The sequence below is a fragment of the Mesoplodon mirus genome (genome assembly GCF_964341445.2).
Source record: "Mesoplodon mirus genome assembly, contig: SUPER_3_unloc_4, whole genome shotgun sequence".
NCBI classification, from domain to species: Eukaryota; Metazoa; Chordata; class Mammalia; order Artiodactyla; family Ziphiidae; genus Mesoplodon; species Mesoplodon mirus.
In genome coordinates, this window is record NW_028295514.1 from 373,995 (window position 1) to 391,085 (window position 17,091).

The 17,091-nt window shown below is 39.3% G+C and overlaps 1 pseudogene across 1 annotated transcript in view; it reads right to left on the minus strand.

Annotated features, from left to right (window-relative positions):
• LOC309801724 (piwi-like protein 3) overlaps positions 1-14,725 on the minus strand; it is a 34,871-nt pseudogene extending 20,146 nt beyond the window's left edge. The window contains exons 1-3 of the transcript in view: positions 14,406-14,725; positions 2,602-2,798; positions 502-613 (exon numbers count right to left, since the gene is read on the minus strand). The product of the transcript in view is annotated as a piwi-like protein 3 (transcript). The remainder of the gene's footprint in view (positions 1-501; positions 614-2,601; positions 2,799-14,405) is intronic.
• Positions 14,726-17,091: the final 2,366 nt, after the last annotated feature.

Here is a 17,091-nt window from a genome sequence, read left to right on the forward strand (position 1 = left end):
GTCCCTACTCGCCGAAACTAGAGAAAGCCCGCGCACAGCAACGGAGACCCAACACAGGCAAATATAAATAAATAAATAGAGGAATCCATGAATTATGAGATTTAGCACATAACAGACATCATCTCAGATTGTAACTGGTCATTTTTTCTTCTTTTTGAACCAAGTTCTGTAGGGCTGAAACTCCTACATAAAGTTCTCATTTCTGAAGTCTTACCATATTTTATTTCTACCTAACAATCCATCTACATGGTCAAAACATCCATAGCCACTTCTAAGCCTGACAGGGAGGGCCATCTTGGAGCCATTCTAATTATGTGACATTACCCTATACACAAAACACTGAATACATGGATAACAGATATAAGCCACGCTATAATACCCCAAAAGGAGAATATATACAAATACATATATATGTGTCTAACTAAGACTTGAGAAATATACTTAATTGTATAACATGAAAAATTTTAAGACAAATATGTTTGAAGAAATAAAATTTCATAACTCCCTGTAATAGTCTACAAAGGAGGTTTCACTGCCATCCGATCTTGTAAATGTAGAGCTGGGAGACTTCTCCCAAGTAATACCATCCACCCTATAGGTTCTGTTGTCATACCTGTGGAATAAATGTAATATGTGGTATTATTCCTGACGTTATTGCATGAAACCATGTAAGAAAGAAGTGGTTTAAAATCCTACAGGTAATTGCAGGATATATATAGCTTTGTTAAGATTAATTCACATAACATGCAATTCACCCATTTAAGTGTGCAGTCCAATGGTTTTTAGTATACTTACTGAGTAATGCAATCATAACGCGATTTTAGAATATTTTCATCACCCAAAGAAGAAACACCTGAACCATGAGCAGTCACTCCTTGTTTCCACCCAATTCCCCCAGTCCTTAAACCACCACTAGTTTACTTAGTGTCCCTATGCATTTGCCTACTCATCACATTTCATATAAATTGAGTCAAATAATATGTGATCTTCCCTGACTGGCTTCTTTCACTTAGCATAATATTTTCAGGGTTCATTCATGCTGTAGCATGTATTGCTACTTCATTCCAGTTTATTGACAAATAATATATCATTGTATAGATATACCACATTTGTGTTTATCCGTTTACCAGTTAATGAACATTTGGGTTGTTTATGCTCAAGCTATTATGAATAGTGATGTTGTGGACATTCATATACCAATTGTGGTGGATATGTTTTCATTTCTCTTGGGTATATAAGCTGGAGTGGAATTGCTGGGTCGTATGGTAATCCTATATTTAGCACATTGAGGAAATGCCAGACTGTTTCCCAAAGAGGCCATACATATACCAGCAGTGTATAATGGTTGGTTTCAATTTTTACACATCCTTGCCAACAGTTGTTAACATCTTCCTTTTTAAATTTTAGCAATCCTAGTAGATAGGAAGTGGCATTTCATTGTGGCTTTAATTTGCATTTCCCTCATGGCTAATGATGTTGAGCATCTTCTCATGTGATTATTGGCCATTTGTATATTTTATTTGGAGAAATGTCTATTCAGATCCTTTGCCCATTTTTTAAAGTTGAGTTTCTTTTATTGAGTTGTAAATATTCCTTATGTATGTAGATACAAATTATTTACTACATGTGATTTGCAAGTATTTCCCCCTGTTCTGCCAGTTATCTTTTCACTTTCTTGACAGTATACCTTAAAGAACAAACATTTTATTTGGTTAAGTCCAATTTATTTGTTTCTTTGGGCATTACTTGTGCTTTTGGTGTCTTATCTAATAAGGTTTTTGCCTAACTCAAAGTCAAAATTTACTCTTATGTTTTCTTCTAAGAATTTTATATTTTTACCTCTTTTAGTTAGGTCTATTTTGAGTTAATTTTTTAGTGAATTTGAGTTAATTTTGTGTATCCTGTGATGAAGGGGCAGGTGAATATCCAGCTATCCCAGCAATACTTGTTGTAAAGACTGTTCTTTCCCTGATTGAATTATCTCCATACCCTTGTTCAAGTCAACTGACTATAAAAGTGAGGGTTAATTCATGGATTCCCTATTCTGTTTCACTGAGTTTTAGGTCTATACTTACACCAGCGTCACACTGTCTCGGTTACTGTAGCTTCATAATAAGGTTTGAAATTAGAAAGTGTGAGTCTTCCAACGTTGCTCTTCTTAAAGATTGGATTTAAGGTTACTTAGCCAAAACATCCTCTTATCAATTTAAGATTTCTGGTGTAGAGGGAGATTAAAAATAAAAGCTTCCTTCGAATGGAAATTTTCTAGTAGATTGTAATTAAGCACCAATTTTTAAAAATAGCTAGACAGAGAAAGGAAAAGAGAAATTTGGAAGATGCGTACTCTCTTGAGTGCAAGTGAGCGTTCAGAGCCAACAACTGAGTTAACAGTAGGCCTCACAAGAGCCTCAGAGTTTACAACTGACACATGTTCCTCTCCCATGCTGTACAACCAGATGAGAAAAATTATCCAGTGATTCTTGCCATTTTCATGCTATTTCTACTTCTGAATGTCTACATTTAATCATTCAAAAACCCTAGGAACATCTCTAATGAAAAAAAGTCAAAGTGATTGGATAGGTTTCCAAAAAGCAGACATACTTTGTAAGAACAGATGACCCAACTAATTTTTTAAGAATTTCTCTTTTGCATCTTCTCCTCTGGCTTTTTCACGAGTGTGTGATATTAAATCATAAGCAGTTTCCATTCGGAGCAGTTTATGGCTCACATCAGCACAGAGGGTAAGACCAGTTTCATATGGAAGAATGGAAGTAATATAGCCAGGCCAGATTTCCGATCTGCAAATAAGTTAGATGTGGGTGTCAAGATCCCAGCTCTGGACGTAAATCCAGGTATTAGGGAACCTAAACTCACTGTCTAAAATTGAGGCTTTTAGAGTCAGTTTTAATCTCTTATTTTTAATAATCTCTGGTCTTTTGAAGGACCTTCAAACAGAGATTTTTACCAGATACACTAGTTATAAGTAATACATCATCTTTGTTAAACCATTTTTATTATCACCTATGGGCTTAAACTATTATCTGTACTCAAATGTGAGGATATATATGATACATACATATGTAAATTATATACACGTATACCAAGGAGTAATACATACACAGAGACACAAGTGTGATGACTGACAATATTTTCAGAGAAATTACCCAAGTAATCAACCAACATACCTGCTCAATTTGAAGACCCATAAAGGACTTTGGGGCATTAGTGTGAAGAGGGCTTCCTTTTGCGTTTTGTGTATGTGTGTTATTTGCTTTGACACTGTGGTTAGGCTAAAGTAGCACTATTCTGGGTTTTCATCTTTGGCAACTATTTTCTCACCAAGAAGCTTTTTTATTGGGTTGATGCCGAATGAGTATTTGCCTGATTCTTCCTGTCCTGATTCTTTAACTATTTTCCTAGTTTGGACAGCCACAATTTCGTTAGTATGTGTTAATTTCACCCTTCAACGTGGACACACTTGAAGCGAAGTGAACTCCCACCACACTGATGGTAGACTCCATCTGAGCATGCTCAAAAGAGCACAGAAGTTTGTCCATGGGGAGGGTAGTATCAGACGCTGATTGACAGTATCTGTGTTGTAGACCAACTTAAGGGAAAACACATACGGTTCTTACCCTTTGCTGCTCCTGATAATAGGCAATGGCAGGCTCTGGATCACAATGTTTGAACCCAGCAGGAATAGTTTTGCACTCTATGTGGCATGACTAGGATAAGGGGTATATGTATCTTATCTAGCTTGTATCTTCTTTTCTATGCTACACAAATACAAGGCTGTCACTTTCTGAGACAATAAACTTTCTCTGGATGTGACAGATTCAAAGCAGATGCCAAATTAGAAACATTTCTGAATTAGGTGATTTGGGTGCCTTGACCAGGTTTAAGAAACAAAACTGTTTTTCTTCTTGGTTTCACATTTAAACAATATGTGTTAGTCTAAACTATATGACCAAAAAATAGAACTACTAAAATAACAGGCCCTGGGCTTCCCTGGTGGCTCAGTGGTTGAGAGTCTGCCTGCCGATGCAGGGGACACGGGTTCGTGTTCCGGTCCGGGAAGATCCCACATGCCACGGAGCAGCTGGGCCCGTGAGCCATGGCCGCTGCCCCTGCCGTCCGGAGCCTTTGCTCCGCAATGGGAGAGGCCACAACAGCTAGAGGCCTGTGTACCGCAAAAAACAAAACTAACTAAATAAATAAATAAAATTACAGGCCCTTATCATTATTATTTTGATATAATAAATAATAGAGGGATATTGTTTTACTACTAATTACCAGCATTTAGTAACGACAAGCTAAACATTAAGCCTTTAGGAAATTTGTGAACTCCTTCATTTCTTCCAATAAGTCTGTCAGATTGGTACCAGTATTTATCACCATTGATGAAGAAACTCAGTTTCAGAGGAAGACACTGAGGCACAGAGAGGTTGAAAGGAACTTGTCCATAATTGCCCTAGCTGCTATGCTAGTCTGCTTCATCAACCACTATCACCACTATCACATTTACTTAATTGGGCTCTAGATTCAGATAAACAACTTTTCCTGGTTGCAAGGAAATCATTTAACAAGCCCAGATTGCAATGCTTGAAATGCAAGTCTGAGCCCAAATCTTAGAACCCCAAACCATGTGATCACTAAAAATACTGAGTATCTATTCTGCGCTGTATAATAGGAGTTTGCTTTTAAAATAACAGGTCCTATTAGGAATAAGTGTACAAATGACATTCTAGGAGGGAATATATCCAACAGGTGTTTTCAATTCCTTTAGTGGCAATGAAAAAGTATGAAGGCATTTCCTGCAATACTAAATGAGCTGATTTGCTTTTGGTGGGTGAACACTGAACTTTGCTTACAAAACTTAACCTGAAAGCATTTTCTAAGTATACTGCTATTACTCTACTAAAAGTTAGCCTTGTTATCTCCTTTAACAAACAAGAATGGTAAGACACAGTCTCAGTTAGTATAGTATGGATAAATCATTTTTGGTGTTGGGTAAACTTGTACCTTAATGAGTGTCTTCAATTTTGGGAAGACATGAATTCAGAATTGCCATTCTCTATGCACATTATTGCCATCTAAACTAATTCCAGCAAGACATAGCTATAGTTAGGTAGATCCTTTCATAAAATGATGCAGTCACTCAGGAATACTTTATAACGTAAAATGACTGGACAGTCAGTAACCAATGAATTATCCTAATGCTGATTCATCTGAGAGGTCCTTTATTCCAATGACTGCTGTTGCTATCCTTCTCTTTTCCTTTTGGGATTAAGAACTATGCACAAAGTCTTACTTACTCTAAGGTTCACCTTGTACCTCTCCTGTCACACAACTCATCATTTTCCCCATCATATGCCACCAAATGCCAAAAAAAATCTGAGCACTCTGCGGTCATGGCACAGGTATTTCTAAAGAGATGAACACTTGTTCAAAAATCATTAATCTGAGAATAAATATATGGGGAAATGATTGGAATCAACTGAAACTATGAGAGGCCAGCAGGGCAGATATGTGTGTGTCTGTATGTGTCTTAAAGAATAATGTTCTCTATGAGAAAAAATGCTTTAGTGCCCCAAAACTTAATCCAATTAATATCCTGGAATATATTTCAAGACCACTTGTATATATGTGCATGTACATAATTTCAGCATTGTATATTGTTTGTGTTATATTCTCCCTTCTATTCATGGGAATATGTTGCCTTTAAAGCTTAACTTTTCTTGTTGATTTTGTACATGGATGAAGGTTCACACAATAAGATAACTTCAAGGATTTCTTTCTCCAATACCATTGATATGAATTCCTATTACTTAATTTCTTTTTCATTGATTTGCAGATGACAGTCCAAGATAGTTCTGCCAATGGAAATCACAGGACTACCAAGTATGGCAAAGACTTTGGAACAATTAGAGTGTGTTTTCATGGTCTGCATCAGAATTCTACAGATGGCTTTTGGCTGAATTGGCAGTGAAATGAGAATGGAAAGTTAGTGTATCAGTTACTTTTCAGTTTGGTATTTTTTCTTTTCTAGTATTCTACTATGTATTAGAAATTACATAAAAATCAGGAGAAGAGAAATGGTTAAGAAAAATATAACCTGTCATGTTAACGACATTCAGCACTTACCTAGACTCACAGGTACCACGAGAGAACATGAGAGCTGGCTTGTGAGAGCTCACTTTGTTCTAATTCCCTCATTATATTCATGAAAAGCTTTGAGGCTCAAAGAAGGAAGTGACCCTGCCAGAAGCATACCATGAATCAGTGATGAAAGGGAGACTCCTTGGCTTCTGTAGAGCCATGTCTCTGTGCACAAGGTGTTAAAGAAGCATTAGTTAAGTGCCCCTTTACCTAACAACGTGGAGCTTAATCATTGGGTTTGGGCTTCTTGTCTCTTCTTTTCTTTTGCTTTCTCTTTTACATCCTTGGGGGCCTTAGGTTTTAGTTGCTCTCTTGAACTGGATTTAGAAGACATTTATTTTCACTAGCCCTTATTTTTTTGGGATTGTTGGCTGAATTTTTAAGAAGTTGGGGAAGGATACTGAACTGCCAAAAGTTAACAGATTATTGGCAAAGAAATAACAATAATTATAATGCCAATTTCTCTGGGTATTCCCTGTGTACTTTAGGGGTAGAAATAGTATTTGAAAAGTGATTTCAAAACGTGCAAATATTACCTGTGGGACATAACCTACTGGTTAAGACCACTAACTCTGAAATTAATTTGCCTGGATCTTTTTCCCCCAGCTTTACCACTTATTAGTGGTGGGACTTCAGGAGTGTTTCTTCTTTGTTTCACTTCCTTTTTAAAAAACAAGGGGTTAATAACCTCACCCATTCTACAAAGCTGTGGCATGGAGTTAATACATGTAGAGTGGTTAGGAATCTATGCCACTCTTAAGTCTTTTAAAATCAACCTTACTATTGTTGTTACTATTATTATTATTTCGTTAGCTGTCCTTGAAACAGTTTGCCAGCAGTACTCACTTGTTTTTCTTTTTGTTGTATATTCTCTAAGCATTCTACCAAACCCTAAGTGGCTGGTTTCAGATATTTTACACCTCTTTACCTGTTTGTCACAGCAAAAGTAAAAGGACTTTGGCTCACCTTGATCAAATGAACCAGAACTTTGGTTTTCTCCCATTCATACACACTGGTAAACAGATGTGAAAAAGCGACTCCATGGGGCTTTCAGTCTGGAGCCAAACATCCAGGCTCTGTGTAACTCAACACTATTATGAACACATGTGGGTCCCTTAGGTCCCAAAAGAATCTCAACTAAGCCCATCATTATTTCAGGAATATGAAGAATGCTTTTTGTGAAGTGGTTGAACATAACAGAAATACAAGAAAAGGCAGAGATGTTTCGTATCACAGCTTTTTGAGAAATGCTCAGAGCTCTAAGATGTAGCTGACAATTTCCGCATCAGGTAAAGCTTTCAAAGTTACCAAAAATTTCACCATAAATATGTTTTTTCATCAATGGCAATAATGTGGTGACTCTATTGCTCAATTCCACACAGCATCAGCATTAAATACATGAAAAGGGTAAGTTAAAATATCTGTATGATTGCTTCTGACATAACACTGAGAGCTCTTTTATTTAGGTACTCCATCAGTTATAATGTGGAACATTAAGACAAATTATTTCTAAACACTAACAAGCAATGTAGCAATAAGTGGCAGACAATCAAGGGGAATTTTGCCATAGCATGGTGTTTATTTTGGTACAAGCAAGAATGCAAATCCAAAGGATGTAATTTAGAGGAAACTCTTCCTGTCTATTCTCTAGGAACTAGAACAGGGAGAATGAGAAGATGATTGTGGGTAAGTCAAACCGTTTTCTCCTAATTACAGCTGAATAACTGGGAGCAAACTCCCATGGAAAGTTGTGATCTGCTTGAAGAGAACTAGGAGGGTGCCCTGGTTAGGGTCTTCCATATACAGTTATTCAAGCTCAGACTTGATCGTCTGTCAGGGATGTTACAGTAGGGAGAGTTTTGCTGTAGCTGTGAGACCAGCAAGATCACTTCCAACTCTAAAACCTACAATTTGAATCACCAACACCAGCCGTCATTAAGCGCGACCTCAAATAACTCCAAATCTGTTCATCTACTCACATCTTCTTTACCCAGTCAACAGACCTCAAGTGATTACTACATGCCAGACACAGTTCTAAGACACAGAATAAGGGATAAGAAAAGTAACAACCTCTGTCACTGCGGGGCTTGAGTTCTTTGGGAAGAAGTTCATCTAAATACAAAGAGACACCAAAGATAATATTTGTTTTTATTATTATTCTGTGAAAGAAGTAAGGTAATCTGATAAATTGGGACTGAGTTAGGCTCGTAGGACAATCAAGGAAAAAAATATCTTTAAGAGATGAGTGCCAAATAGAAAGGAATCATTTATGGACAATTTTTCTGTAAATATTATTTCCAAGACATGGGAACAGCAAATACAAAGGCCTTGAGGGAAGATGAAGCTTAACTACAATCAAGGAACAAAAGGAAGCTACAAGGTAAGGTCAGGAGATAACCACACAAATTTATACCAGCTGGTCCCTAACTTCAAGTCTACGTGTATATATTCTTGAGGTGAGTTAAGACATATATATCATCCAAAAAACAAAAACAAGTTGACTCCAAAATTACCCTGGAAATTCTGAGTGAGAGTCTTTACAAAGGCACAACCATATTAAAGATCACAGCCATCATTCTCCAAACTCCACTCTGGCCGTCACTTGCAGGCATTTAACAGGGGTGGTTTAATTTCCTCTCTAAAATATTGTGCAGGAAGAACAAACATCCTGGCATGTCTGCACCGTGCACCTAGTGTCTCACAATTGAAAAGTAGCTGGAGCTCACCCTGCTGATGGCTTTGCCGGTTTTTGTTTTGTTTTGTTTTGTTTTGTTTTTACCTTTTATTAAGAGTCCCATCTCTTTTAAGAACTGGGATATATTTTTTGAGGGAAATAAAGTATAGGAAAATTCAATGGACAGAGATCATACTGTACTTGACTTTTCTGTTCTTTGCTACATTTGTCGAGACAAACGTCTGTTCTTAGCCTTTTTTAATGGCTCTGTTAAATATAACGGACACACGGTACACTGCACATACTTAAAGAACACAATTTAAGTTCTGAACTATGCATATACCCATGGAACTGCCAACACAATCAAGAAAACGAACATATCCATCACTTGCAAGTGTTTTTATGCCTCATTCATAAAGCCCCTTTTCCCCCCTCACATTCCACCCCTCCACATCCCCAAATGGCCACTGATATGCTTTCTATCGTTATAGATGTGTTTGCATTTTTCTAGAAATTTATATAAAGGGATTCAAACAGTGAGGACTCTTTTATCTGGCTTCTTTTACTCAATGTAATCATTTTGAGAGTAATTCATATTTTTGTGGCTATCAATAGTTTATCACTTTGTTTTGCTGAGTAGTGTTTCACTGTATGAGGATACCACAGTACGTTTATTCATTCGCCTGTTGATGCGTGCTTGAGGTTGTTACAATTCTGTCTATTAAAAATAAAGATGCTATGATGATCCATGTACAAGTCTTTGTATGAACATATACTTTCATTTTTCTTGCATAAATATCTAGGTGCAGAAAGGCTGGATCATACGGTAGGTGTATGTTCAACTTATAAAGAAACAGCCAAACTGTTGACTGAAGTGACTATGACACCTTCCTTCCCACTGGCAGTGTAAAAGACTTCCAGTTCCTACACTGCCTCACCAATAAGTGGTGTGGTTGGACTTTTCTAATTTTAGACATTCAATAGGAATGTAGTGGTATCTCCTGGGGCTTTCACTTTCATTTAGCTAATAATTGATTACAGTGAGCAACTTCCTGTGCTTATTTGCATCCGTACACCTCCTTGGCAGGATCTCTTTTAAAATATTTTTACCCATACTGTTAATTTTTAAAATTTTTTCTAATTACTGAGTTTTGAGAGTTCTATATGTGTTAGAGATACAAGTCTTTTCATGTATATAATTTGTAAATATTTTTTTCCAACCTGTGGCTTTTATTAATAATGGCTTCCAAAGATGAAACCCAATTTATCACTTTTTTTCCTTTATGGATCTTGTTTCTGGTATCATCTGTAGGAAATCTTCACTTAACTCAAGGTCAAAAAGATTCTGTCCATGTTTTAGAGATTCATGTTTTCATCTACATTTAGTTAATTCTTTATATGGTGTGAAGTAGGGATCAGAGGTCATAATTTTGCATATGGCTATCTATGCACAATATCCGTGTACTACATGCTTCTAGCATCATTTGTCAAAAAGACTATCCTTTCTCCTCTAAATTGGCTTTGAACCTCTGTTGAAAATTCAATTGTCCTTATATGTGTGGATATGCTTCTGGGATCTACATTCTATTTGATTGACCTATTATATCTGACTCTTGGTTATAATATATTCTTCCACTGATTTCTTTTCACTTGCTCATGTAAATAGTCTCCCAGTAATATAGCCTTTCCATTTGACTGGACATATCTAGGTATACCTGAAATGCATTTGATAAATCGATGGAATTTGCACTCAAACTAGGGTTACTTTCCAAAAACACTTAAAATGTTGAGGTGTATAAACGATGTATTCTACAGCCTTCCTGCCTCAACCAAGTGTATGTTAACACATCCCCACAAGCTATTTTGCATGTGTATGGGGCTGTAGAGTCTGGGGAGTATGAGAGCGGTATGTGCTGTCTATCCCAAAAGATCATCATAGGAGGCAAAGGAAACATTAAGGAAATAGATAGGAATAGTCAAATGCCAAATGTCAAAATATTTCTCATGTGTTTTTAATGTTTAAATTGAGATAAATAAGCAAATTATAAAATACAAAACTTCAGAGAATATTTCAAAATGCTCTTTTTTGCCAGATGTAACAAGATACTAGGAATAAATAGAGGAATTTTCTGGAAACAGCTTGTCTTTCCCTTTTTTATCACCATCGAGTGATGGGGTTGTATTTTATTCAGTGTCTTGTACATGTGGGTGCGAATAAAAAGGAACTTCTCTCAAAAAGAGAAATGAGCAAAGAATATGTGTTGTCAACTTGTCTAAAGCATTTTTTCATGTTCTGACTCATTTTTCTTTGTATTGGCATTTCAAGGGATTTTGGTTTTTAATTTGACTATTCAAAAACCTTGATAACTTCAGTGAAACTCCATGAAGATAATATAAACAACTGTAATGGAAAATGAAAAGATGATAATAGCAACCAGCACTGTGATATTTCTTGTCAGTGTTCTTTACTATTTAAATAGTAACAAATCCCATATTAATTTGTCTTTTCGAACTTTGGCCTTTACTTTGGTGGAATAAGTTCCTTTTGCTTTATTATCTGTTTGCAATTAAAAACAATTAATGACCATACTTTGATATGATCATCTTAGAGTTGTATAGAGGGAGGATAGTTATGCAACTACTTATATATCTATGGGTTCAAAGAAGTTTAAAGGCTTGATATTTGAATCCTGTGGAATGCAGCCTCCTTTCCCAGAGGGAAATGAACATATACATGTACTTAATGTAGTTTAAAATAAAGCAACACCTGTTCGTAGAGGCACCTTCTATTTCAGGCATGTTTAGGCATAGGGAAGGGGAACAACAGCTATAAAATATAATTCTTGTCTATAAGGAGTTTACAGTTTAGGGGGGTTGAGGGCTCTCAGTGACTCAATGAGGATGAGCCTGATGCACGTGGCTACAAGGTCACTCTTGAATAAAGTCTGCTTTAGGAAAGACCAGCCTACTCTTATTCTGTTAACCTCTTTAATGTGGTGTCCAATAAACCTGAATATCAAGCTCAAATGCCACTTTAGAAATGTTTCCAGGGGTGCTAACAGCCAAGAAGTCAATATGATTCCTATACACTTGACACAACTCACCAGAGGTCTTGAATTCGGTGAGCATATTGACCTCTTTTAAGAAGGATCACCACTTAAACTTCAAATGCTAAACTTCTAAGAGAATGAAGTAAGTAATAAGTGATATTCAGGTTCAGAGGTGGAAGAGAAAAGAGGTCTCACCTTGAGTAGAACATTTTGTTGGATTCTCCAAAGTGGCAAACAATAAGGAGAACATTAACCAACTAAGACTCTGAATAAGTTGATAATTAAGATGAAAGCCTCAGATGGAGGTCATAATGTCCCCTAGATTTAAGGATACACTTAGGCTGAAAGGGAAACTATTGAAAAAGATATAGAAAATGCTAAATATTTCACAAAAAATTTATTAGAATAAAACAACTTAGCAAAGTTTGCAGAGTAAGAAATCAACATATACACATCACTTGCATTTCTGTACATTAACAATGAACAATCTGAAAAAGAAATTAGGAGAACAGTTCCATTTACAATACCATCAAAAAGAAGAAAATAATTAGGAATAAGCTTAACGAAAGACATGAAAGACTTGTACACTGAAATCTACAGCATTGGGCTTCCCTGGTGGCGCAGTGGTTGAGAGTCCACCTGCCGATGCAGGGGACACGGGTTTGTGCCCCGGTCCGGGAAGATCCCACATGCCACGGAGCGGCTGGGCCCGTGAGCCATGGCCGCTGAGCCTGCGCGTCCGGAGCCTGTGCTCCACAACAGGAGAGGCCACAACAGTGAGAGGCCCACGTACCGCAAAAAAAAAAAAAACAAACAAACAAACAAAAACTACAGCATTATTGAAAGAAATTAAGGAAGACATAAATAAATGGAAAGATACCCCATGTTCATGAACTATTGTTAAAATGTCCATATTATACAAAGCTATCTACAGATTTAATACAATGCCTATCAAAATCCCCTATTTTTGCAGAAATAGAAGAAACGACCCCAAAATTGATATGTAACCACACAGGACCCTCAATAACCAAAGCAAACTTGAAGACCTCACACTTTCTTTTGAAATGAAGTTTTCTTGTTATTGTGGGTTAAAAATCCAAAGTCCTAAATGTCCATAAATTATCCTCCCAAATTTATATTTTGGTTCATTCTCAGTGACAGGGCTTTCGGTACCTGAGCGGCATTGAGGGTTCCTTCAATATCTGTAGCTTGGACTTCTGTCACTGACATGGTGTGGGTATCTCAGAGCCTTGGTTGTTTTATCAGTTTATCACGTCCCTCATGAACAATGCTCAGGAAGGCCCCACGCTTGCTTGGTTTCATGCTCTGCTACTGCTGTCTTGAAATTCTTAATAATTTTATCTTTGAACTTACGTTTTGTAAGGAACGTTTATGGGATGATAAAATGTACGCATGAGCAGAGGAGACACGTGCAATATGTGTGCCTGCCACCATTCCTGCTGCCCCTGCACATCTAGTTTTTACCCTGCTTATGGTGTGCTTTCCATGACATGCTGACTTGCTACCATTTGGAGTCTTACTGAGTTCCACCAGAGTTCTGTGCTACTGGTCACATCCAAGACTAAGTGAACATGTTAACAGCTTCGGGAAGCCATGCTTTCCATCTGAATATGAAATTACTTCTAACAGAGAAAGGAAGCAGTTCTTTTTTAAGAAACAAGCATGTCTAAGGAATCTTACCATATCCTTTCTTACTCGTGTTACCTCCCAATATTAGCCAAACACATCTGCTGAAAAAGATGACATATATGAAAAAGAGAAGAGAGAAAAATATGCTAACGGATTCCTAATTACCCAAATGCCCCATATCTGTTTCAGTAAGTATCATTATATATTATGGAAATTTTTCTCAGTGACAGAGAAAGACATCCTGGCTGAACATCCCTCTGCCCATGACACAGAGATGATGGTCTACAGCTACCTTGAAGGCGTTGGAGCCCACTTTACCCGTCACTAATATTAATGGAGGACAAAACTTCATATTCCGTTTGCTCTGTATTTGTTACAGCACTTCTTCCCTTCATTAAAATGGATGGCCCATAATTCAGTCTGTAGTGTGTGTATCATTGGAAATTGAACAAATTTTTGTTGGTTTTATTAATGCCATAGGTTTCTAGGGAGGGTCTACTCAATAACTAAGTCTAGTTTCACAGTTACAAATAAATTATGATGTAACTTTGCATAAATTAAGTTCATCATAAAGGAAGGATACTGAGAGCTGCTACTACCCCTTCACTGAGGGGCTCTTGTAAAGCGCTAAATAAAACAACAGAGGTGTATATGAGTGCATATATTTTCTATATTTGTACACACTTAAAAAGAACTCTTACAAAATGCATTATAAAAACCTTGATGCTGTGTGTCCCTAGTTCCCAGCTCTCTCATTAAAACTATTGAAATGAACAAAATGTTATCTATTAGGATAGCTATCAGAGTACTCCAAATACTACTTCTGCCCTGAGCAGGTAGTCAACGTTAGGAATCTGGTACCATCCAGTCACCTCCCACTTCCTTCCCCAAAGGAGAGGGAGGTGAAGGTCCCATCCCATGCCATGGTGTTCTCTGCCCCAACCGCATGCTGCTCCCTGCTGCTGGAGAGGCCAACAAAAGAAGTGCTGGGTGAAGACCACCAGCCCAAATCACCAGGCTCACTGATGGCTGGGAAGGAGCTGCAGCGTGAAAAGTCTTCACGCATCCCATCAAAAAGCTCCTCTTCCCTGGTATCTACCAGCAGTAGGCCCTGCAAGGGGGATTCCCCTGCCGCTTTTTCTGCCGCTGCCAGGGCTGAGGTCACTCCCATCAGGGATCGAGGCACTGACATGGGATCAAGGTGAGCTGTCCCCTCCTAAGCTTCTGCGCTTAGCTGCTGCCAAAAACCCAGGCACCTTGGAGAAGAACACTGACTGTCAGTGGAACAAGATCCTGAATCATATTAAGGACGGTCAAGGAAGACTGCAGTGCCCCTCAGCCTGCCCCTTCTCTCTCCCCACCTGCCTCACACACTGCAGACTCCCTGCCCACGGCCACTCACACTTTGCAGGTCCCTGCTGCTACCACCGCCTTGGCCGACCTATATTCCACGTCCCTCATCCTGTCTGCCCCTCCACCTTCCCCAACACCTAATATTGATCAGGAAACAAGATACACAGTCCCTAAGCTGCCAGTCCTGCTGATTCTCTTCCTCCTTCAGCTTCTGATCCCATTTTGGGAATTCCACTAAAGAAGAATGAAGGACCTTTTCATTCAGTCACAGCCACACACCTCTTATTTCTGAACTCCCCACACCTCCTAGCATCCAGGCTTTCTCCTTCCAGCCACCATTCCACGAAAAGGAACCCCCAACACCTGTTTGTGTAGATTCTAGCCCCCCTTTATACTTACTTACCCCTCTTCCAGTCCCTACCATCAATCCCCCTATTTTAACCGGGCGGCCAATAAGTTCTATGGGAATCCCTTCCACCAGCATGGCCACGGCATCGGGAAGTTTCACCTTCCAGTCTACTGCACACTCTGATTTATACATGGACACGACAGCCTCTTCCCAAGCTGTAATTTTTAGGTCTCTCCCAGGTTTCAGGGTGGAGCAGAGGCACCCTGCAGGGGTAAGAGTGTCCATCACCGCACATCTGCCGATGGTGCCCTAGGCCACCCCAATTTTAACCATCCTTTTGGCCCCCAAACCAAACCACAGCCCATATTTGGGACCACTCATGGGCAGCAGAGGGCCTCTCCCCCTGGTGTTCCTGTTTTCCCAGCCCCCCCATTTACGGCTTCAGCAGAAAAAGCTCTGACAAAGAACCTATGGACAACATACCTCCTTCCCAGGTTGTCATTTTTCATTCGACTCCTGTTTTCTCAGTCCCACATTTATGCCTTCAGCCAACAGAAGCTTTGACACTGAACCTAGGGACACCACACCTCCTGCCCAGGATGTCATTTTCATTTAGATCCTGTTTTCCCCAGTCCCCCATTTATGGCTCCGAGGGCAGTAGCTGTGACACTGAATCTATGAACACCACACCTCCTTCCAGGCTGTCATTTTCCAGTCGGCTCCTGATTTCCCCAGCCCCCCATTTACCGCTTCAGCAGGCAGAAGTTCTGACAGTGAACCTATGGAAAACACACCTCCTTCCCAGGCTGTCTTCTTACATTGGGCCCGTGTTTTCCACAGCCCCCAATTTAGGGCTACAGCAGGCAGAAGCTCTGACACTGAACCTATGGAGAACACACCTCATTCCCAAGCTGTCATTTTCCATTAGGGTCCAGTTTTCCCCAGCCGCCCATTTAAGGCTTCGGCAGGCAGAAGCTCTGACACTGAAACTGTGGATAACACACCTCCTTCCCAGGCTATCATTTACCACTCGGTTTCTGTTTTCCCCAGCGCAGATTTATGGCTTCAGCAGGCAGAAGTTCTGATACTGAACCTAGAGACACCACACATCCTTCCCAGGCTGTCATTTTCCATTCGGCCCCCGTTTTCCGCAGCCCCCCATTTACAGCTTCAGCAGGAAGAAGCTCAGATACTGACCCTATGGAGAACACTCCTCTTGCTGGCTGTCATTTTCCATTCGGCTCCCGTTTTCCGCAGCCCCCCATTTACAGCTTCAGCAGGAAGAAGCTCAGATACTGAACCTATGGAGAACACACCTCTTCCCAGGCTGTCACTTTCCATTCGGCTACTGTTTTCCCAGCCCCCCATTTACGGCTTCAGCAGGCAGAAGCTCCGACCATGAACCTATGGACTACACACCTGCTTCCAGGCTGTAATTTTCCATGCGGCTCCACTTTTCCCAGTCCCCCATTTAAGGCTTAAGCAGGCAGAAGCTTTGACACTGAACCTATAGATAACACACCTCCTTCCCAGGTTGTCATTTTCCATTCGGCTCTTGTTTTCCCAATGCCCCATTTACAGCTGCAAAAGGCAGAAACTCTGACACTGAACCTATGAACACCACACCTACTTCACAGGCTGTCATTTTCCATCTAGCTGCTCTTTTCCCCAGCCACCCATTTAGGGCTTCAGCAGGCAGAAGCTCTGACACTGAACTTATGGACAGCACACCTCATTCCCAAGCTGTCATTTTCCATTAGGATCCTGTTTTCCCCAGTTGCCCATTTACGGCTTCAGGAGGCAGAAACTCTGACACTGAACTTGTGGACACCACACCCCCTTCCCAGGCTGTCATT